This window comes from Diuraphis noxia, unplaced genomic scaffold (assembly GCF_037042655.1).
Source record: "Diuraphis noxia isolate RWA-SAM2 unplaced genomic scaffold, SU_Dnox_SAM2 contig0002, whole genome shotgun sequence".
NCBI classification, from domain to species: Eukaryota; Metazoa; Arthropoda; class Insecta; order Hemiptera; family Aphididae; genus Diuraphis; species Diuraphis noxia.
The window spans coordinates 27,485,080-27,509,987 of record NW_028301712.1 but is presented as its reverse complement, the minus strand read 5'-3'; the positions used below and the strand labels follow the sequence as shown (position 1 = coordinate 27,509,987).

General features: G+C 25.6%; 1 protein-coding gene across 2 annotated transcripts in view; it reads right to left on the bottom strand.

The window, feature by feature from the left end:
• The window catches only part of LOC107161992 (uncharacterized), a 280,710-nt gene extending 262,686 nt beyond the window's left edge, over positions 1 to 18,024 (bottom strand). Inside the window, exon 1 of one of the 2 annotated variants that reach the window (XR_016190284.1) lies at positions 17,409 to 18,024. The gene's annotated coding sequence lies outside the window, so the exon portion shown is untranslated. The remainder of the gene's footprint in view (positions 1 to 17,408) is intronic. The other variant, XM_089219606.1, reaches the window with a different exon arrangement.
• Between the last annotated feature and the right edge of the window lie 6,884 nt (positions 18,025 to 24,908).

Sequence of the window (24,908 nt, the reverse complement as noted above, 5' to 3'; positions counted from 1 at the left end):
TGGCAAGCTTTTTATACTATTTATTATTAATAACTATATAATTCATATCTATACAACTAAAGATAATGTATGTCAATGATTAATCGACCTAAATACGAAAATAGTTCTTATCTTGTAGGTACTTGTTCGTAGTTACCATTTATTTATTTATTTATTATTATTTTTTTTCTGTAACTTATACATTATTATTAATAATTTAATTATGATATTCCAGTATTTTGCACAATTTTTATTTTTGTATTTTAATAAATTGCGCTGTCAAATAGTAAATATGGCTGGCTTCGAATCCACTTCTCGCAGGCCTTTATGCGCCATATAATATTACAGTGAAACTTCCATTTAACGAAATTTTCTGTTTAACGAAATATTTTTAAGAACTATGACCTTCGTTGTTAATTACACGTAAATTTATCTCCAAATAACAAATCTGATGTTTCTATATATTATAACGAAATAATTATTCGACAAAATCTAGTTTTTGTAAATGTTGTCATTTATCAAATTGATAGTGTCGATACCTATAGAAACTTTTTACGAAAGAAGGACAATTTTCAAAAATAATAAGCAAACAAAACTTACAGATTATTTCTTTTAAATTACATAAATACTATAAATTACTATAAATTATATTTAAGGTTAAAAATTAAATTACATACATACAATATAATAAAAAAATAATAAAAAAAGTTGAAAAAAATACGTAATTCTATTAACGAATTCCTCTATATAACGATTTTTTTTTCTGCTTATTCGACTTCGTTATATGGAAGTTTCACTGTGTTACTAAACGTTTTGTGTTGCGCGAAAACTTTAAAAACGAATAATTTTCGTTACGTATTGTATTGTAGCATCGAATACTGATATTCGAATGTTCGAATATTCAAATATTCAAATTATTTACGATAGTCCTATTCGAATTCGAATATTCGAATAATTCTCATCACTAATTTTTATCTATTTTTATTTGCTTTGTTTAAATATATTTTTAAATCTACACCAATGTTTCTAAAATTTATATACAGAAGTTTTATATTGATTTATATTATATGCCATTAATGTGCAAGCAATAGAATAATAGTAACTTCTTAGTGTCAAAATAGAATACAGACAATTTGAGAATGGTATTGCAGGACGTAAATTTACGGAAATAAATAAATCAAAATTCATATGCTTCGTTCAATGCTTAATTTAAATTTTCAAATTAATAAAAAGACAAAAACATTTCATTTAAAAATGTATTCACATCATTTATAACAATTTATGTATAGTTAGCTCTGTAATTGTTTATTTGATAAGGTATATTATATTCCGTATTTAAAACAAATATTTTTAAAACTGATTTTCCAGTTTTTCCAGATTTTTTTGTTCTTTTAATTTAAGTAGAATATAATTGGAAATTAATGATCGTGTAAGATAAATAAAGCAATAACTATGAATTATATTTAATTCATCAGAACAATTTCCATTTTGATTGTGACTAAGTAACTAAGATAAGTGATACTATAATATATCCAATATTATATTTAAATTTAGATATATTGTTTCTTATCTATTCCTTTTATGCTTGTAGACATTAAACAAATTACAATGAGATAATATTATAATTTGACATGAACATTTTTATACATACATATAAATATATATATTTTTTTAAGTTTGTGACCATGCATGAGAAATGAAATACTTAATATTCGTCTCATGATTTATACCGTTATCATATTATTATAATGTGACACAGTGATAAAATATTATTATATTTTTGTGTTTTCTAAAATAATACCTATTTAAAATAAAAATCTTGACTTATTCTTTGTTATGCCTAGGATTTATTTTAATAGCAAGAGTCAATAATGTGTGTTTGTATAATAGGTACCAGCCTAGTTATCATTGTGTTATAATGTACATACGTATCAAATCAATAAAAATCAACAATATGAAACGTGATTAATTAACATTTTCGAATACACATATATACTTTATAATTATTTAGATTTAATTATATTGAATAATATATGGTGAAAGGTTTCATCTTCTTATTTTTAGAAATTTTTAAAATATGAATAATATTACTTGATAGATTTTTAGTTATTTATAATATTAGTATTAAGATGATGTGTTGTTTTGAGAAATTAAAACTGTAAGAAATGTGAGATAGTTATTTGTTATTACTATCGTAATCTAACTTTAAGACAAACTTGTTGAAAAAGTTATTGAATAATTTTACTTTACATTTTTAATACAGAAAATAATGTATTGTTTTTAAATAAAGTGTTTTTATTTATTTTTATGTCTGTCATCACATTTTTCTTCAAAATTAAAGGTGATTTATGATGGAAAATTTGAGCTAGTTTTGTTTAGTCGGAGAAGTAATTTTCTTAATAAACTGGGAAAACGATCTGGGAAGTAGGAATATTTATGTACATCATTTTAAGTTCAAATTTTAATGGGATTGGATATCTATATTATAAACGAAGGGTAACGTTTTTTTCACAAACGGTTTTAGTTATTATGTTGCAATTAAAATAATGTTAATTTTAGTTCGAAACTTTTATATTTACTTTTCATTATTACATGCATATTTTGTTAATATTTTTTTACGCCAAAACAATTTTTAATATATCTAAACTGATTTTATGCCGTATAATAATAATACGGCACATCAGTTTAGAATTTTAAGTTAATTAATAATAATAATAATGTGATATTATATTATTATATAAATAATAGTGTAATAAATGTAATGTTTTTGTAAAAATGTCAATTCAACCTAGTACTTATCGATTTAGTACTAGAAAAATAAATAAATAATATTTTAATATTAATTAAATTTATATCAACAAATTTTCAGGAATAGAACCTAATATACCAGCTGTACCCAAAACCGTGAAGAACAAATCATGTACAATTTAACACATCCATTAAAGCGAGTGATCTACACATGAAACTCACTATATAGCAGAGAAAGTTACTGTTTTATTTTTTTCATAACTTTTTAAATGTATAATATGTACATATTATTATAGTTCTATTACATAATGTTACTTAAATGTGACCAATTCTGACCATCGCGTAACATTAAACACAAAATCACCCTTTTTTAACTATCAAGTCCCTTTATCTCAACATACTTTGAATAAGACATACGGTTTGAACCCTCAAATAGCCTTCTAAAAACGCCATTGTATACTGTCACCTGAGGCAAAAACCTTATTCTTAATGGCGATAAATTGAAAATCGCAGGAATAGCGGAGTACGAGTTGAAACGATTGAATATTATTATAATTTATCCATGAGGTTGGTTGTTTTACCCATAATAGATCCAATTATAATTTTATTTAAAATCTTACAGATGACTGTCGCCTCGTAGTCTCTAACTAGCGATTCTGGCTCAACTATCCTAATAATATATATGCTTGTACTCTACGATCTTATGTTATTTTAACCTAATCAAATTCATCGAATGCAACGTAAATGTACGAATCAGTAGTTTGTAAATCGTTACAGATCAAAGTAAATTTTGAAAATCTTTAATTACTGCCTGTGTCACATATGTAACATCATTCATAACTTTTAACTACTTGTAGTTAAATAAGTACAATTTAATTGAATTACATTTTATCCATTATAGGTACATTATGTTTTTTTTTTTTTTGGTGCCTGGTATAGATACTATGAAAATCGGGTACAGGTATAGTAACTATGAGAATTGAGAGTTTTTGAATAGATAAACCTTGAACTTTGTATTTTAAATTGGGAATAAATCACATTCATGTAAAACGGTTTTAAAAATTTTAGCAAAAGTTTTTACGTAGGTATACATATTATCTTCACTAGAAATTTAATGTAATCGTTATTCGTTAACATGTATTATTTAATGTGGCTTGAATAATTTGTTAAAAGATGTAAAACAAATGAAGTAAAGTAAAAAAAAAAAACCTTAATCAGGAAAAAAATTCATATCTTCCAATATCCGTCACGTATATGAAGAGTGATCTGAGTGGTATAAGTATATGAATCGATATCCACAATGATAAAATCAAATAATAATCAATTTTCTCAATAAGTGTGTTATAAGTCACATTAAAAAAGTACATTTTCTCGATATAATATAGTGCTTAAGGAAACATTAATGTATAGATAATAATAACCAAATAATTTTATTGTTACATGTTTAGATAAAAACAAACCTTCTTTTCAATCTAAACAAAATTGTATTCATAACAAGTATATTAAAAAAAATTGTAGAAGTCTTAAACTTTTTTTTTTAAATTTAAGTTAGAGCACTATGGCGTATGCTACTCATACTCTTGTTAGAGTTTTGGCTTTCGATTAAATTGTATTAAAAAGTTATAGCATGTTTTAATTTCCTTAAATTTATTATTTAATAAATTACATAAAATTGTAATATCCAATTTGAAGAGATGCGTTGGTTAGACAACTTCTTACACTTGTTTAATAAATAATCCAGTCAGTCTAGTGATATATTTGTGATTTATTAAATCTTACTCAGATAAAATTTTTCCAGACTAGATTATTCTTAGATAACATTTCGTATAGAAATTTTTCGGAAATTATATTTCTGAATTCAAAACAATATATAGAACAATAATACTAAAATAACAAAACTTGCTATATTGTAATAGATAAAATATTACACAGTGACAAATTAAATTACAATAGAATTTAAATTGATACCATAAATTAATATAATGTTAGAATTTATATAACTACGCCAATATTGTACTGTTGTATTATGTCCATTCAACTAATTTACAGCAGGATGGAACGTAAATAAATTTAAATTCATAAACCACTTAATTATTACTTATTAGTTACTTACCTACTACCTATCATGTGAATTTCTAATAATTATTAATTATTATATACTTTGACTAAATTTAATATAAATCTTTACATAAATAATATTCTTAATATTAAATATACTTTTTGATTTGCTAATTTTAAATCCTAATTTACTATAATAGTAGTAAAGATAGCAACTTGTAACAGATGTAACTATCTAATAATGTTTTAATAGTTTTCAAAACTCTATAGCAATTTTCATATAATATATCTATACATCAAACAACATCATCCTTACATATATCTATCTGATTTACTAATGTCAAAAACTTAATTTTGTATCCCTAACTTTAGATAATTATTGTTAAGAAAGTTTTAAATAAAACAATATTTATATATATGTATATGGAAATAAATATTTGTTGTTCTCCTACTTGTACTCAAAAACTAATTAAGCATTTTCAATAAAATTTATTAATATCACTAGTTTCTTTGAGACTCGAAGAGAGTTTATTATTTATTAGCCCCATATGGGTTTCTATAGAGTGGCTCATGCATCAAATTTGTTATGGCTCATATAAAAATCAAATTTTTTTTATAAGAATCATCTTATGAGCCTTTAAACTAAATAATATTTTTCTTGAAAATCTGAATATGTATCTTGTTTTGGATCATTACATGTTTAATTCATTTAATATACCGTCTTTTCATTCTTTAAGAATATTTTTTGTACAAAATAATTTGTATGTGTCACATATCTGATCAGCATCGCTTAACCAACAACAGCCAACATTTTTTGTTTATACATAGTTTTGCTATTTATAACTGATACTAAAATATTTATGATCTTTTTTTTTTTATTATTAATTTTGTCTTTAAAGCTATTTTATATAAATTTAAAATTAAGTAACAACTAGTATAGGTATACTAAAGGTAAAGTGATATGGCTGAGGTTTATAATAACCTAAAAAAATGTTGTACAAATTTTGACAAAACACATTTTGATAATATTTAAACTAAAGCAAAACGGAAGCGATAGATAAGCGATAGATATTAAGTAGCTGAATTGTACAGATATATTAATACCGAGTAATACCTAAATGACGCATTTTCAATCAACATTTTTTGACTAATTGGCACTAAATTTGGCACAAGTATTATTGAATTTCAAAACAGGCAATGAGAATATTATAAAAGCCACAGGTAACAGTGATATAAAATAAAATGCAAAATGTATTTCTGAGGCTTGTATATATATATACATACAAAAAAATAAACTACTAACTTTGACAGTTAAAGTAAGGTTTTATTAACAAATTTAACCAGTTATTTCATGGAGGCTGAACCACTATTAATAATAATATTAAAATCATAACCACATGTTATTCGTTAATGTTAGCTTTAAATTGGTATGTCATGTTTAAAAAAAAGTTAGGTACTTATATTACTATCTGCCGCAAGTGGATTGCCTATCTCGGATTAATTTATCCCCGGGCAACGCCAAGTATTACAGATAATAAATTATAAATATTAAAAAAAAAAAAAATGATTTAGTTCAAGTAAAAATTGATGGTTAAATTCAGAATATTTTTGAATTGAGAGTTATTATTTATGAAAATAAATATAGATTGTTTAATTTATATAATTTACAGTAAACATGCATATTCACATTTTTTATGTTCTACTTTATTCTTTTGAAATGTATAGAGATATTTACTGTTTATACCTCCATAGAAATTGATAATCCAAGCATATTTTCATTAATAAAAGTATCCCCAGACACAAAAACACACACATTCTGAAATAAATATATTCTTTGATCTGCTAAGAATCTCTTGAGTTCACCAATAAAAACATTAATATTTTTTTTATAGAATAATCATAAGTAATCTCATATTTTACGATTAACAACACACGCGTCAAAATATCTACCTAAGCATAAAATGTAATTTTATTTTTTAATATTCATTATAGTTTTCAATTATAACACAATAAAATTAATATTTTTTTAATGTATTAAAATGTATGTACTTAGTTTATAAACTCATTATTTTACCATGTATATTAAAATATTAAAATAAACAATAATATGAAATTTAAATTTTTGTTTTCAATTAATATCGAACGTGTAAAGGTCATATACTATGTATTAAAATATTAAATTAACAAATTTCCATATACCTACGCAGTGTACACTTAAAATCTAAAAATAACCGTTGTGTAGTTGGAAAATATAGAGAGAACTAAAATTATGGCTATATAATATTGAATAGTTAATACAAATATTTCAAAAATTAAATAACACAGAGTAGAAAACGTTAAGGGTATTTTTAAATAATTTATGTAAGCCACGAATGACTTAACAATGTAAAATATATTTGTTTTGAATAAGTATTTATTTTCAAAAACCAAACAAAAGAAAACTCAATTAATCCAAGAAGAAAAATAGTTCTTAAAAACAAGATTACATTCTAACAAATGTAGTTAGGTAGTATAGAATAATAACAAAAGTAAAGAATTCCAAAAAAATCACACATAACAGTTTTTAATTCGCATAAAATCCATTGATTTTTCATAATATTACTAGAAAATGATTTCATTTTAATTAGAAATAAAATTGATCAAATCTACAATTTAAAATATGTTACTTTAATATTAATATCGAATCGCATTTATGAATAAACCAAAATTTGAAATGAATAATTACGGTACTTTCGTTAGACATAATAACAATGCATAAAAAAAATTATATTATTTAAATAGTTTTTTATTTAGTATTAGTAGTAAATCATTTTCATACTGTTATACCGTTTAATAATAAAAATATTTTTTCTCAACTAATAAGTGTAATAGCATATTATAGGTACCAATTTGTTCAAGTTTAATAAATCTTTGTCTATTTATTTTACTTGGTATTATGGTTTCTTAGATGTATAATGTTCATAATAAATTATATATTTATCTAAAGCTTTACTAAAAACCCATGTATTTTATATTAAAAACCAATAACAAAGTATACATGTATGATAAAAAGTAATATTATTCAATGGCCCAGTTTTAGGTCAACGTGGTATTCAGAATTGAATATCAGAAATCACGATATACCTACTTTCAAAAATAAAAATAAAGTTAACATGTGTGATACATTCACACATGTTAACTTTATTGTATAATAATACCACATTAATTTTTTAAAAATCGTTCAGTTTTATAAATTATTACACACTACACTTTAAAATACCTAAAACTATTCAGCAATAAGCATTTTTTAATTTTTTTGAAATACTCATATATATATATATATATATATTAACAAAGCTGGATTATGGGCACATCTGTTAGAAACACACCGCATTAGGTGATAGTCATCTATTAATAGAACTAGTTCAGTTTAAAAATTTTCCAAAATTGTCTAAAATGATTATCTCGTAGATTTAAAATCTCTATAATCTATTCATGTTTAATATTTCCACAATTATAATTATCTCCAATCAGCTCTGTAATTCCCTCATTAGTTCAATCTTACTTTATAATCATTCAAATTAATAAATACTCCCTATTCATTATATACCTACATACTTCACTATTAATTTAGTATTAGTCTTAGCCTATAAATAATAAATTCACATATGTTACAGTATAACGTTTAATATATTACGATTTATCATTTTATTATTAAGTATATTTTAAATTATGTATCATTATTATTATGTAGGTACTATCACAACAATTATAAATATAATTAATATTTATTACCTATATTCTTATTTTGTACTTATCTTAAATTCATTTTCGAGCTATTAACATTTGATTCAAAGCTGATAAAAAAAAATGATGAATTTAATAGTACAAGAAGTCGGGGCGGGGTCTCTTTATAGTAGTAAGTTATGAAAATTAGTTAATTATGAAATTGAAATATAATGATTAGTATTTAATAATATGTTCATTTTATCATTGATACATAATGTATTTTTTTTTAATACACTTAATACAAACATATGTTTAATTATAGATAGTATTTATGATATACATCATTACTATGTTTTACAAATATTATGCAATATTATTAAAAGCAATAATAATCTTGTTGAAGGATACTTACGAATTTAATTCAAGTAATTGTGTCAATGTGTAAATTATATACGCCGTTAAAATTAACAGATATACCTAATTTTTGAAGAAATTTCTAAGTTTAAGAATGCAATGCCAGGTTTTTTGTGTACTTACAATAATTAATATGAGCTTATATCACAACCATAAACTAAGAAGAACGTCATCGAATGTAGATGGTGAGAAGATTGTCCAATACTTAGTCTGTTTAGTACCTACGTTTATTTCTTTGCGATTTCTCATTTGAATAAATTATCATTCCTGTATAAATAATTAAATTGATGTAAAAGTGCTACTTAAAATATTAAATTAACATAAATCATAAAATGTGCTAAAATATGCGTACAAAAGTCAAACAAATTTTGTATTTAATATATTGAAAGAAACAAATTCGTATCTCGCTTGAATCGTTTTAAAAGTACCAAAGAGAATATCTAAATAGGCACTTTATAAGTAGACATTTTATATTGAAAATATATAAATTAAAATAATGTGATAATAGTACCTATTAGTTATAGTAAAAGTTATGACACACTTTTGTTTTGGAGTATCTACTTTTCTAAACTTTTCAAAATCAAGTTAGTATGTTTTAGTAAAAGTAAAAATATATAAAAATTCTTCTAAGAATTATTAAGTTTTTGTTTGACAGATTAATTCAATTTTTTTATCAACAAATATTATATAATTCGGTTATCCACTACCGAGTAATGAAAACCAAACAAATATCATTGTCGATATACGTAATATGGTCGGTTGACCACGGTATAAGTTGAATGGGTAAATATTATATGAAATGGTAATTTCATCATTGATCAGTCAATCTAGAAAAACAAAAAGTCGTCACTGGCTAATTATTATTCTCCACATCCTTCGTACCGTGATATCGAAACCACTTCCGATATGTAGTCCACGGCGAGTACGTAATATTATTATTTACATTAATTAGTGTGCGCTACGACGAAATTCCAGCAAAACGATTATTGTATAATATCGCCCAAATTTTCGATCACCATCATTTCCGGTCTAACAAAACGCATCTCTCGTTTACCGAGGATTGTGAGTAGCACGTCAAGTTAACAATGAAAACGTTTCACGTATCATATTGCCTATATATTATTCACGGGTTCCTCGTAAGTGGAAACAGTTGTACGTTCATACTTTCAACTATATTATTATAACCATCATAATTTATTGACACATGTGCAGACACTATATGCAGGATAGTTATGAATATAATGCAAGTATTGATGAAGTTTAAACACGAGTTTTGTTCTAACTCGTTATTCGTGGTGGGAGGGCGGAGGAGAACATTTTTTTAATCGGTGTCATTATCATCTGTAATACCTTTCTCACCATCAAACCCACCATTAAAATATTAAAAATGTAATCTTTTGATATTAATAAAAAAATAAAATTAAATGCCAGGCTATATCATCATTTGGATCATATCGCAATGAAATAAATCATTCGGGAAAAAATAAAAAATAATCTTTCATATTATTTATGAATAAACAATATCTGTTATGACTTTTATTGTTATTATTGTTATTAATTATTATTAACCATAAATATATGAACAACTCATACATTATGCTGTGTACACCGTGCATATAAAAAACAACTAGTTCCACTGGAGAACAGTCATAGACAAACAATAATCCTGACTACGGCGTGAATGCGCTTATGTCTAATACACACATGCAACCCAAGAATTTAGATGGATATTCTATTTCAAATAAGCCAATTGATCTTGTCCGAAGCAATAAGAATTCTAAAAACACATTTGAATCGGTCGTCATGGCTAATTGAAATCGACTACAGCACATTTTTGATTTTTTTTCTCTTAAACAATTTTAAGCACACCATTTTCAATAAAATAACCATTTAGGGGTTTAAGGGTTGATAAAACAATACATTTAGAGAAATTAATTTCAAGTAGATTTGTTAGCACGCGTTAGTATCTACCTATATGTTAGACTTAGACAAATATGGTTGATTTTTTGCTAAGTCTCGAAACGTCGCATAACAAAATATTAAAATTTTCTCCATTCGACCATCATCGGTTCGTTATTCCGGTCTGGTTGGCAAAACCTTTGCAATGGCATGGCGTAAGATACGTAAATAGATATTTCAGCACACACGCAGCAGTTAAGCGTCTTGTATGAACTACAAACATTTCTCGTCATGTGTATCCCGCGGTTTGGCTCATCGAGTTTCTGTAGCAAAAGAGGCAATAATAATAATAACAACAACATTATTATGTTACACCGTATTATAATACATCCGTGGACTGTGGTAACGGTAGCCGCAATTCACGCAGTTCCGTGCCACATATCATATTATTATTGATTTCGATTTCGTTCTGCCACATCGTTATTTGAAATCGATTTTACAGCTTCGGCAACCCTCAAACAAATATTTCAACGGTGAACTGTGTAATGCGATATATTAATATAATCTCAAATAGAAAACACGATACCTGTGATAAAAACTCGTAGTCAACGACCATGCAATACGATCGTAGCATAGGTACAAAACCAAATGGAAACAAAATCCATTCAAACGATTATCAAATATCAGTGAGTAATAAAATCAAATTCCCATTATCGTGTCACAACTACGTTTACGATTGGTGTAATAGCCGATGGTTATAATATAAAGTGTTGGCGCATTGGGATTGTAACCATAAAAATTATTTTATCATCGTTCATTGGATTCCATTATACACAAAGCAAAATAATATGTAGGTACACCCTGAAGACAATAATATTTAACCTTGACGTTTTAGCAAAACTGTTCATTTCAAAAATTAATCATTCTTAATAATTATTGTATCATAAATCAACACTATTATATATTATAATAAGTGTACTTATAGTTTTTACAAATTTAGTAGTCTGACATAAATTTTTTAATGAAACGACAAAAGATATTTATAAAAATATCATAACGATACGTTTTGGTTAAAACTATTAAAAAAAGTCAAATATATAAATTTGAATATTATTTTTTGCTGAACACTGGAAGATATATCATACATAAGCTAAATAATTAAAAACACAATTTTAAACTGGCAAGACCCGAATCTCAACAGGAGAGAAAAAATTATAATCAATCGCCTTCGAATAGGACACACAAGGCTGACTAACAAGTTCCTAATGGCCAAAGAGGAGCAAACAAATCGCACCCCCAATGCACCACAGTCTGTGGGGTTACCCTAACAGTAAATCATATATTAACAGAGTGCTACATATTCCGACGAACTAAGAAAATTCAACATTCTAACCAACACGAATGAAGCATTAGGACCAGGCATCGAAAGCATCGCAAATATGTTAGCTTTCCTCAAACCGACTTAAGATAAAATCTTCTGCTAACGATAACCATAATATTAATGGAAATAGAAATCACACAAAATTAACACCATGTTAATTGTATAATTTTAGTTCTATAAATCACTCATTTTGTATTAAACAAAAAATTAATAACCTTTGCTGTTAATGTTTTTAAGTTCAATAAAAAAAAAAAAAACAAAACTGAATTATTAATGATTTTGAGGAAATAAAAGCAACAATTTACAATGTTCTTAAAATTTGTTTGTTCTAAATATAGTTAATTAAAACAATATGTTGGTAGGTATTAGAAAAATATAATGGTTTTTATTAAATTTTTCTTAATAGGAAATCTCAAAAGTGACTGATTACTATTAGAACATAAAACTATATCAGTTTTTTTTCTTACTAAAGTGATTTTTCCTTTTACAATTTTAAATGCACTTGAAAGTTTCATCAATCTTCTTATCCTTCTAAAACTGTTCTAGTTAGGTCTTTTATCTATGAGCTTAATCGTAAATAAAACATTTAGGGTATTGATATTGTCTAATATTTAAGGGTGAGGGGGAGGTCTAATTTAAAACTAGCTACGCTGTGCCATATATTTTGTGCCTATTAGTGAGGCAACAAAAATATATATGCATTTTCCCTCATTGTTATTATTTCGGGACTTAATATGTTATTAATATTGCTATAGATTTATGATTAATTGTAATATATGTACAACTACAACTATACAAATATTGTATTTCGTCATTAAACTTGTATGATACATCACAAATACCACCTACTATTTTTTTTTTTTTTTAAATTTATTAATATAATTGTTCCAATAAACCAAGTATTTTTACAATGCTTTTAAAATGTTTGTAAAATATTATAAAGTAAACTAATTAAAGTTTACTATACTAAATTTAAATCATATCATATAAACTAGAAATTTTGAAAAGTTTACAATATGTATATATATTGTGGTAAATTATATTAATTTTATATTTATAAATACAAGTGGAACATGTGAAATCAAAATTAAATTTTGAATGTACCTGGTAAGTTACCGTCTAAATATTCATAAATTACAATTATAGTTAAAGGCCATTTGATGAAAAGATAAGAATTACAATGATAATAATTTATAATTAATTATAAAGCAACTGTGGATATACAATTCGATTATCTATAATATGACCATGTTATGAAATAATAATACAATTTTTAACATTTAAAATCTAACAAATTCATGTATAATAGTATGTTTATATTTTCTGTATCATTAGTTATTTATTAATCGATGTAAATTACTGTAATTTGTTGAAAATATTGTAATTAATTTACGCTTACCAATTCTAAATGTTATATTTTATATTTTATTATAAATAAGTTTGATGACCTTGTATGTTAGAAATACTTAATAATAATAAAAAAAAGTATATTAAATTTTGTGTATTATTTTCAATTATATACTTTAAATTAATTTAAATTAACTTAAATCATAAAATTTATAAGATTATTTGTTCATATTTGTATAAGTATTTAATTATTTATTATGCTTTGCATACTATATTATTAACAGTATTTAATAGTAATAACTTATGTGGGCCGGAGATCAATCAGAATTTTTATACTAATTGTGAAATAATTTATCTTAGTCAAGGATCATTATTTTAAATATGTATGATAAAATAAATAATAATTCACATGTGAATGTCTGAACAAGAAAGACAAAATAGTTCGACAATATTGATATAAAGAGCTTGGCAAACTTTATTCTAATTATGTTTGAGGAAATTAGAATTTTTCTGACATGGTAAGTGCTACTAAAATTTCTGATGATCGTAACTATCAATTTTCAATTAAAAATATAGATTATATTTCTTTCCCCTTGAGTGATTAACTATAAATAGTAATAGTTTTAGTTTTACAAATAAAAAAATTAATACTACTTATTTTGCCCATTATTAAAAATATGTATTTTATAATCTTTGATTTAAGGCTAAAATGATATTTAACTATTTTATATTTTATATTTTCATCTTAAATAACAAGATTAAATTGTATGTACCTACTTCTCTTAAAATTGAAAAAAATGAAACAAAATTCAATTTTGAAAATATCGGATTGGTTAAATTCTAAACTTGGCTACAAAGGAAAGGAATTCCATTCCCTCCGAAATTGTTTAATGTGTGTAAGCATCACCAATATCATACACCAACAACATAGTCTAACCAATGGGTATGAACTATAAATTATGCATTAATTATTAATAAGTAAGATTATAATAACATAAAATTAAATTTGAAACAATTTGATTTGATTTAAATGAGAGTTATAAACATATAAATCAATAAAATATGAAGTCAAAAAATATATATAAGCGTAGGAATGGTTATTAATAAGTCGTTAAAGCAATAATTTATACTGATTAACGTTCTTCAGTACTTGCTAAAACATTACACTGATATTTAATTTATTAGATCCAATAAAAATAACATTGAATTCACTATATTTCTTCGCTATGGAACTTATAAGTTGTTATACCAGTATTATATTATGTTATTGGTTTATTAGTTATTAGACCGTAACTAAATAAAAAAAAATATATCATGATATATAGTAAGATAATGTATAATTGATAGAATAAAATACAGTCGAGTTTCTATAATTTGAAGTTGAAAGGGATAAAAATTCATCTCGAAATATGTTTTATTCGAGATACCTAACTCGAGTTTATCAAAAAGAATTTCTAGGGGAATAAAAAAATTTGAGTTGTCAAGTTTTTCGAGTTATTTAGAGGTAGAGTTATCACGACCCAACTGTAATATAATATTATGTAATAGAGATTTATTTAAACATAATATTGTATTTTACCTATCCATTTTACATTGTTCAAATTAAAAGTATACAATCTTAAAACTTTATTCAGTACCTAGTTATTACATTTTTAAATGATATAAACACTTAAAAAAATTAATATCGAAGGATATAATTAAATTATATATATATATAAATGAAATTTTCATAAGTTCAATTTTTTTTCTTGATTTAATGTTTGTATTGGCATATCTGATTCGTGCTTAAACAAATATCAACTTTATTTGATTTAAAAATCGTGTAATAAAATATAGTTATTCAAAAGGCTAAAGCATATTTTATACGTATTAGGTATTAAATTTATTTCTATAAAATAAATTATAAGGATTGTCAGCGGAATAAGTTTGAAAGTCTTCGAAAAAATAACCATCTGCTTAAAAGTACGGACAGTAATCCCACATCCCCACTACGATTTATTTTAAAACATATTTCATATTTCATTATTTTAATGAAATATTGCTAAAAATATATTTCAAAAATCATGAACTATATAAATAATTCCCTTAAAAGTTGGTTAAAAATGTGGATGCCTGCGATTCACTATAGATCCAACAGTAAAACGTATTCGTGGACAATGTAAAATAAATGAAATTGTGTTAAGACATTTGAAAAAACAAGATATAATTATTATTAATTTTTTTTTTTATTTAAGTTACACAAAAGAATAAATTTTCAATTGAAAGAAGTAGAAAAAAAATGTTTAAATGAATTCGATCACGAAATAATATTATTTTCTATCATCTAAGGATTTTTTCCAAATTCTATTGTATATATTATAATATTATTTCAAAGTCAAACAACAAAAGTTGATAAAAAAAAAACTTTGTTGATAAAGACAGCTCACTTTTTCGTTTTAATTGTATTATCTGAAAAGGTTTTCATAATCTCTGTGATAATTGTCATGATATTATATATTATTATTTTTCCGTTCCTTTTGTCTTTATTGCGAAGTCCACGAAGTCACGTCCGACAATCTTATTACAATGTCAAAATATATTAATTATAAAACGAACTCATGCCTGAGACGAAAATATCGCCTACATACTTCATTGCATCGCTCTCTCGACAAGAATATGGCGTATACTGTGCTCAAAAAAAAGCCACGGGTTCCCACGATTGGCGTGCCAATAACGAATAATATATCACACAGGATGATTTTTTAAACATGTTCAACCTCCATTTTTCCCTTTTATAATACATTAAGTCAAATTCAGATTTTTAGAATTTTTAAGTAGACTTAAAGATCATATTTTAAAATTGCTGATATTTTTTGTGCTACTTAAGGAGTATTGGAATATCTTGTGGAGATGCCAACTTTTATTTTTCAATTGAAAACCCCTTTTTTTAATGAAAATTATTTAGTGTATAATTTTTTCGAAAATGTTGATGTATCTAAATCAATATTATAATGAATAGTTTCTGAGCAAGTAAAATTATTACACTAAGTATAATAATCCTTAAAAATGGTTTTATAGAAATAAAAATTATATGTAATATTAAATGTAGTGTTTTTTATACATGGATCATTTTTACAAATTATTTATATTGATAAATCAGTTCAATGGTAATTGCTAACATTTTTCAAATCATCTAAGCCCTCTATCTACTTATACCATTCTCATAGACATATTATCTTTAAAAACATAAAGTTACATAACTCAACAACTATTAGCTTAAATGTTGATGCATCAACATTTTCAACAACAAATCTACTTATTAATGAAAAATAAAAAAGGGAAGTTTCTATTTGAAAAACGTAAGTTTCAACTGTGACAAGATCTTCTTCAGTGGTTCAAAAAATTTCAATGATTCGAAAAATTGTCTTTAGGTGTATTTAAAAATTCCAAAAATCTGAATTTCAATACATGCATAATTTAACCATAAAAATAGTATGATCATGCTTAAAAAATCAACCTTTATACGAATACTCGAACAATCGTTAAATTACACGAACAAGTTAAGTATACCGTTCCCAATTATTGTAATTTATGAATATGTAATAATAATAATAATAATAATATTAATAATATATGATACATAATTTGGGTAGTATATCTTTGATTCGTGACACTTTATACCGACAATCCACGGAAAAATGTCTGAGCCAAATATTCGTACAAGTTCAGCAGTTATGTTCCTACTACCCTTGATGGGTCATATCAACCAATAGCAAAAATTCGTCAAACACGCAAGTCGTGGTGATTCGGCTTCACACAATCATACCAATAACATAGATAGATACTTTGGTGCCTATATTATCTGCTTAAAACCCGTGGTCGTTTTTTCACTGACCTGCGTTGTCGTCGGCCACTCCTCCTCCGGCAACGAGAATTCCACCGACGTGACCAAAACGTTATCACGACGTTGTGCCCGTTGGCAGACGACAATTTGTCTCCAATAACTAGCAGACACTCACTCGCGAACCTAAGTCCAACGGGGACGATCTATCCACTGAAACTAATAATAATAATAACAATAGTATATCGTGATGGTGACGAAGTAGGACTATTCGACGACCCTACAGCCGACGTACAACCGTACAACACGACGCGCGATCGGTCGGGCACACGCGAGTCACGAGGGAATTCGGTCGCAGACGATACGCGATCGGAAAAAAAATTGAAAATAAATCCGACAAATCCGAATGTGATATTGTTGTTTTCGAGTACTTAAACTCGAACTAGCGCGGACGTGAAATCATAACGATACTAATATTATTATTACCTATATTGAAATCATAAAAATATCATAATTTTATCGGTTGAAAGACGAACTCGAAATCGGCGGCGGTGAAGAGCGAAAGCCGTGCGCGCGTGCCGGTGGGCGATATTCACTATGGTTTTGAACGGTCGCCCGAATTGCGCCAAAGCGCCGCGCGGGGGCCCTCCGTGTCGTGGACCCTGACGCAAGCGTGAACGCGACCGCCACGAAAAACAGCGGTGGCGGCGGCGGAGGCGTAGTCATGCCGTGTGTGACGGCCGACCACTTATGGCGAACCGTCTACAACGTCTGTCTGATGTTAAAATACATTATAACATTATCATTTTTTTTTTTTTTCGATATCACATACATCGCACTCATCGTTGTATTGTACTACGATACAGTTGTAGGTATTGTATTATCGCCTATAATATTAAAATTAGGTGTATACCTATATAGGTTTTTAACGTACCAATAAACTGTATGATATTATTATAATATGGATATGACACAACAATATTATGTATAGATGGGTATACTGCACGGCTAGCGAATCCTTTTGTAGATGAAAAAATTATTATTATTATTATTATTTTATTATTATTAAATTCGAAGTATTTGTGATAAACATAATATTATAAAGTTGGAATTTTTACATTGCGGTCTTTTAGTATGTATTTATTTTTTTTTAAACCAACATAATATATCGAAATTTTTACGAAATAATTGTATTCTGTTCGATGTTTCTGATAATGAAATTTAAATAATGTGGCATGTTTTTATTATTATAATTTAATTAAAAATAAGAAATAAAATAAAAAGTAGAACATTAATGAGACACGACTCGTAGACGTGTAAATATAAATGTGTTTGTAAAAAAGTTTGTTTTATGAATACTTCAAACTATAAAATATATTTTGTAAAAACATTTGTTTTCTTTAAAAATACTAAAATCGAAGTAAAAAATAAGTCTAGAGTAAATAATAATTTAATAATAACATATATAATAATAATATTCCTGTATAAATTAGCTGTGAAATATTATAATCACCGAATCGAGAATATTATACAAAGTGATTCACCACTCATCCTCTTTACTTTTTCAATAATTAAGAAATTGAATTTTGGATTTTTTGATTATTTTCAATGTACTTAAAGATTGTCTTCTTAAATAAGTACTTAATATTTTTTTGTATTACTTAAAGAATAAGAAAGTGCCTTGCAGTGACATAACTTTCTGTTTTTCAAATTATAATCATACTCCCATTTTCCAATGAATTATTTAGCGGATATTGTTTTTGAATTAACATTTAAATGCAAACTACTTGTTTTTGAGTTATTTAACTTTATGTAGACAATACACACTAAAGATAATAATAACCTATAACAGAACAATTATGTGTTGATGTGTTCAATAAGTTTAAAATATAAAGGGGCAATGGGAGCTTGAACATTTTAGAAGTTTATATCACTTTAGAAGATAAAACTATAATTCTTGTTTATATGTAAATCGAAAAAAATATGAAGAACTTTTTTTTAAAGGTTGTGGTCCATTTACGTTGCGTGTCAAAGTACGTACATAACACAAAGTTGGAGCTGAGACCCGACTCTCCGCGGACTCTTAACAAGTCAAGACTAATATATTTTTTTGCGTTGTCCACGGTTGTTTTAGTGCAGTTATCACTGGTTTTCAAAAATGATTTCTCATCAGTGACTATGTTCTATCTCAGAAATTGAGTTTTGTGAAAAAGGTACTCCGTGCGCGAGTAACATCATAGGTAGGTACAGTCATAATATTTACACGCATTAACTTGGTTGCATGCGCGATTGTCAAAGAAAAATGAGACTATCTTTATCTCACTAGGATTGTTTCCATTTTTAAACATAATGCAAAAAATTTTTTTTCGATATTACATAATCCTAGATTAGGTAAAAATCATTTAGATTATATTATAATATTATAGGTATTGACATGACACTGATGAAAATAATCAAAATTATTCATGCCTAGTAGAACGTAGTATGGCTAGTACGTCAATATGTGTATAGGTTAGTTTAGCTTAACCATTGACATAATATATTTATAACCTCGTATATATTAAGTAATACTATTTGATCTAAAAAAAATAATGAAATTAATTTGAATATTTAAAAATTACGCAGTAAACCTGGATATAGAATATTGTAATCAGATGAAAAACTATGGTTATTTTCTATGTATATTTTCTAAAAAGTCAAAAATGCAAATATCTATTTCAATGACGCCATGCGTATAGTAAACCTATCATGCCTTCGTTAGAACAGTCGGTCAGCACAATAGGCGGACAGCTAATGCCCAGATCCAAACCATGGAGGGAAAAAAACTGGACTGCCAAAAATGTTTAACTTTAATGTCAAGTTCACACACAGGCATTTTTTCGTATTTTTTACTCTTCCGTCTTTGATAAAAACAATTCTTTTTAGTGTATTTTTTCTTACCACTAATGATTGTCTCTGTGAAAACTAAGCGTATTATAAATATAAACGATTTAACACAATGATATTTAATCTATCTTTCGACCTTTAAAAATATTTTTTTCAAATTATTCGGACCCCTCCCACCATTTGGAAATTAATTGTTGACCCTTGAGTAATAATAAATCGGATATTTTTTATTTTCATTTCTACACACAATAATATGTATTTTAAAAACAACAACTTATATGACCCAAGGTAAAGTAGAAAAATCTATACACCTTTAATTTGTAAACATTATATACAGATGTTTGAAAACTTGCAGTTTTTAATTAAAAAATATTACCTAACAAACTTTAGCAATATCAACGTTCAAACAATAATACGATTTTAATAAGGTCATTTTTTAAGTTATTAAAATATTAACTAAAATAAATGTTGGTACAGTTATAGTTAATAAAACAGTAGTACTAACGAGAAAGTATATAAGAACAGGACAAGAAATTCCCCGAATTTATTTTTTGAACAAGCATAATATTTTCTCCTCTCGTCCTTGACCATTTTTATACGGGGCTTAAATGAATCGGTTGGACGCTCTTAATCTTAAAAAATATAAAATGGCTTTTTTTTGTGGATAGGACTAAGGTATAAAGATCAAATGAATTACCTATTTCAAACGAAATAAAGGTCATATAAATTGTACCATTTCGAAGTTTCAAAAAATACAATTTCATGAACGTACTGGACACATAGACGTTTTGGGATGAGCTAGCTTGAACTGCATTATTGAATAATAATATTCTCAAACGTTTAGAAATTATCGAAACGAACAAACGAACACTTATAATTTCATCCCAACAAAGTGAAAATGTATGACTTATAGTTCAAATATAATATTCAATAGCTCGGTACACAATATTATACAGGGAATGATTGATTCAATATTTGTTATGGGAACAAAATTAATATAAAATAAAAACGTCTCAAGTGTGTATTTTCCGGGATACCTATAAGTGAAATGTATTATACTTTTGAGATATTAAATATTTTTACGCCATGTTATAGTCTTGAAGACTGGGTTTTGGGGTGAAAAAAAAAATAAAATACAATTGCATTTCATTTTATTGCCACATGAGAATTTATTTATGTGTCGGATTTTTGTTGTATAGTACGATGAAAAAATACTATTCGTAACCTGGAAACCCGTATGGAATAAAAAAACGTGTGTAATGTATACCTGTAATATAAACAAAAAGAGATTTAATACATAACAAAGTAGACTAACAATTTTATTACATTAAATGCTGTTTGCATCGGAAAATATTTTATTTATAATTTTCAATTTTGTTTTAAAATAAAATTAAGCCAAACTTTATTTTCAAATAAAAAACAAATAATAAATGTTTTTTTTAATATCACCTATATAAATTAATATTATATTAATATTCAATTAATATAATGTTTTAAAATATATAGAACAAAAAAATCTTATATTGTTGAAAATTATTTTATAAACAAACAGTGATTATAAAATACAAAAATTAATAATAAAAAAAAATTTTATATCATTATTACTATATATTACCGTAATTTGCAGATTGTATAATAGGTATAGCCATATTTGTTGGTCATTTACGTTTAAATAACATCTTGAAATAATTAATTAAAATAAATTACTACAGTAATAGGTATACTAAAATATTAATTATTTTGTATATAATATAATATTGTAAACGTTATTATGTTCAATATTATTATCGTATGGTTTGTAATACACGTCTCATATACCTAATAATAACGCAGCACGCATTCATATTATTATTATGCTCGTAATACTATTCTTTATTATGGCTTGATTTTGTATTATATTTTGTAGCATTATTGTTCTATGAAATGTTTCAATTAAAACAGTCGCAAGTTGATTGTTCGATCAAGATATTCACTGACTATAAATATTATAATAGACCTAACAAAGGCGCATTTTATTCACTAAATAGGTAATTTTCGTGTACATTGTTATTATATAGGTTCTAAGACCCATTATTCTTTACGCTTAACGGTCTCATCGATCCGTGGCTTAATATTGCGAGACCAATAATATTGATAACCCAAAATGTGTATTTTTTATACCGCCTATTCAAGCTTTATATTAGTTACTATAAAGTGAAATATTATCATTATTATTACTATTATTAATAATAATCATAAAACTTATATTAACCCTTCAATGCTTATTAACAAAGGTATTTTACTGTTGAGCTGAAAACTTCCAATACAAAAATTGTTATTATTAATTATTACTACAGTGAAAATGTACCACAATAGATCACTATTCAACACTCGGATGAGCGAAACTAGTAATTTTCGTATTCACCTAGACTTGTTCGTAAGTGGTTCAGTTTTTTCTACTAATTATATTAATATTTACATGTTATATTATTTGTTTATAAAATGTTTATACTCAGGTACTAAATAATAATATATTTAAAAAAAAAATTTTAATTTCCCAATCAATCAATATTTTACAATGGTTTAGTACTGTTCGAGTAGGTACGCGATTCATTTTTTGTGGATTTTAACGTTTATTTATGTCTCCCATGATATTATAGATTCTCTAGCAGTATATAATCAAAATGTATTTAGAGATCTATCAAATTTGATGTTATCGGTATATGTTTCTTAATAGGTTAATATTACTTTTCTCAATAATAAATACAAATAACATAACTAATTGAATCCTATAATTTTAGGGTAGTTGAGATGTATGGTGTCTGTATCATTAAACAATAAATAACTTCTTCAGTCCTTTAAACTGTCATATTTTCTAGTTTATCCACTTAAACCTAATGCATTTTACCTATTTAAATATTTCCTTATCATATAATAAATACACAAGCACTTGGAATTCATACATTATTATCATAGTTATTTTCCGACTATAATATTAATAATATTATACATGAAGATTAAAAAAATAAACGTGCCATTGGTATAAGGTATAGTAGGGAAAATTTACATGAAAAAAAAAAAAGTAAATGTATGATTATTTAATTGCATGTGATGTATGGAAATAGGAACATATCAGTCACTCGCAATCTTAACATTAGAATAAAATTTTAAACATTAATCTGATAAAGTAGTGTAACCCGAAGTATAAAAAGCAGTAACCAATTCGTATAATTAAAGATTATAACTTTAGTTAATTATTCTATGTCGTTGAAATACTATCAAAAGGCAGCTTATATTTACTCAAAAACAAAAATACGAAATAAGGCTTGCTGGTTTTCTCACATATAACTTCCATACGAATAAAAGGACTTGGGAGTAGAAATTCAAACGCCGATACTAAACTGTGTGTGCGATAAGAAATTTAATATTTTAGAGCGTGTCGATTTTACAATAAAAACAGTTTTATGGTCGAATTTCAATCAATGTACTATCTACTGGTTATTATAATAATGTGATAATTCACCATGCTGTCAACTTATAAAATAAGCGTTTGGTAAAAGCTAATAGTATATATCAAGTATACTATTACCATTTATTTAGGTAAGGTACATACGAGTATTATGTCAGTTAATTATATAATAAAATGATTAACGTAGTTGGGTTATCATTGAAGAAATCTGCTTTTTTAATGAATTTAATGTGGTTAGGATTCTGTTAGCTAGAGCAAAATTTAACTGTAATTCTGTCTGTCTAGGTATTTGTATAGAATGTTACTCATATATAATATTATATTTCCACATAACTAATATATTGAATTGAATTATTTTTAATATAAATAAATTGTTTAAAATTTTAAAATAATGTTATTAAACATACATTTGTTTGTTTACTGAAAATTAAGCAAAGAGGCAATTATCGTATATTGAACGCATCTAGAAATATTGAGTAAAAAAATAAGAAGCTATCAGATCATTATCCATGTGATCACATACGTTCAGTTTATTCGCATCTAATTAAGAGTCAGTCGACTCATAGTTTTATGTTAACAAGCAAACTATATGCAAAATTCAGATACCCAATAATTGGGATAAAACAAAAACCGTTCTTAAGAGAAAAAAATTAAGTAATTTTAAAACCAACCGTTTTTCTTCCTTTTCAAGAACTTAACGATCCAAGACATGGACAGGAATGAAATTATTATAACTAACAGTTTTTTCGTTTTGATTCTGAAGTGATTAGATTATGTGATGAATACGATTTGAAATGAAACTCTATGATAATATTATGTACCTAACGAATCATTATAATATTATCAATACATTTATACCGTTCGTGATTACAGTTTTTTTACGGTCCAATTAAAGTTTGATAATTTGAAAATTGGTTTAATACAATATATTTGTTTTATAGATAAATACCTATTATAAACACTGATAGCTATTAAATCCAAAATTTAACTTGTATTTATTTATAAATCAATAGTTTTGAAATCAACATGTAAAAGCAGTCATGTAAATCTAACCATTCACAAATGATGTCATTGAATTTATAAATCAATAGTTTTTATGAAAATTAAAAATACAATTTATCACTACTTATATTTACAGTTTACCAAAAATAATAAAACAATATTAAACAAAGAAAAATTTTAATAGTCAAAATTGCTTAATAGATAAATTTGAATATTTT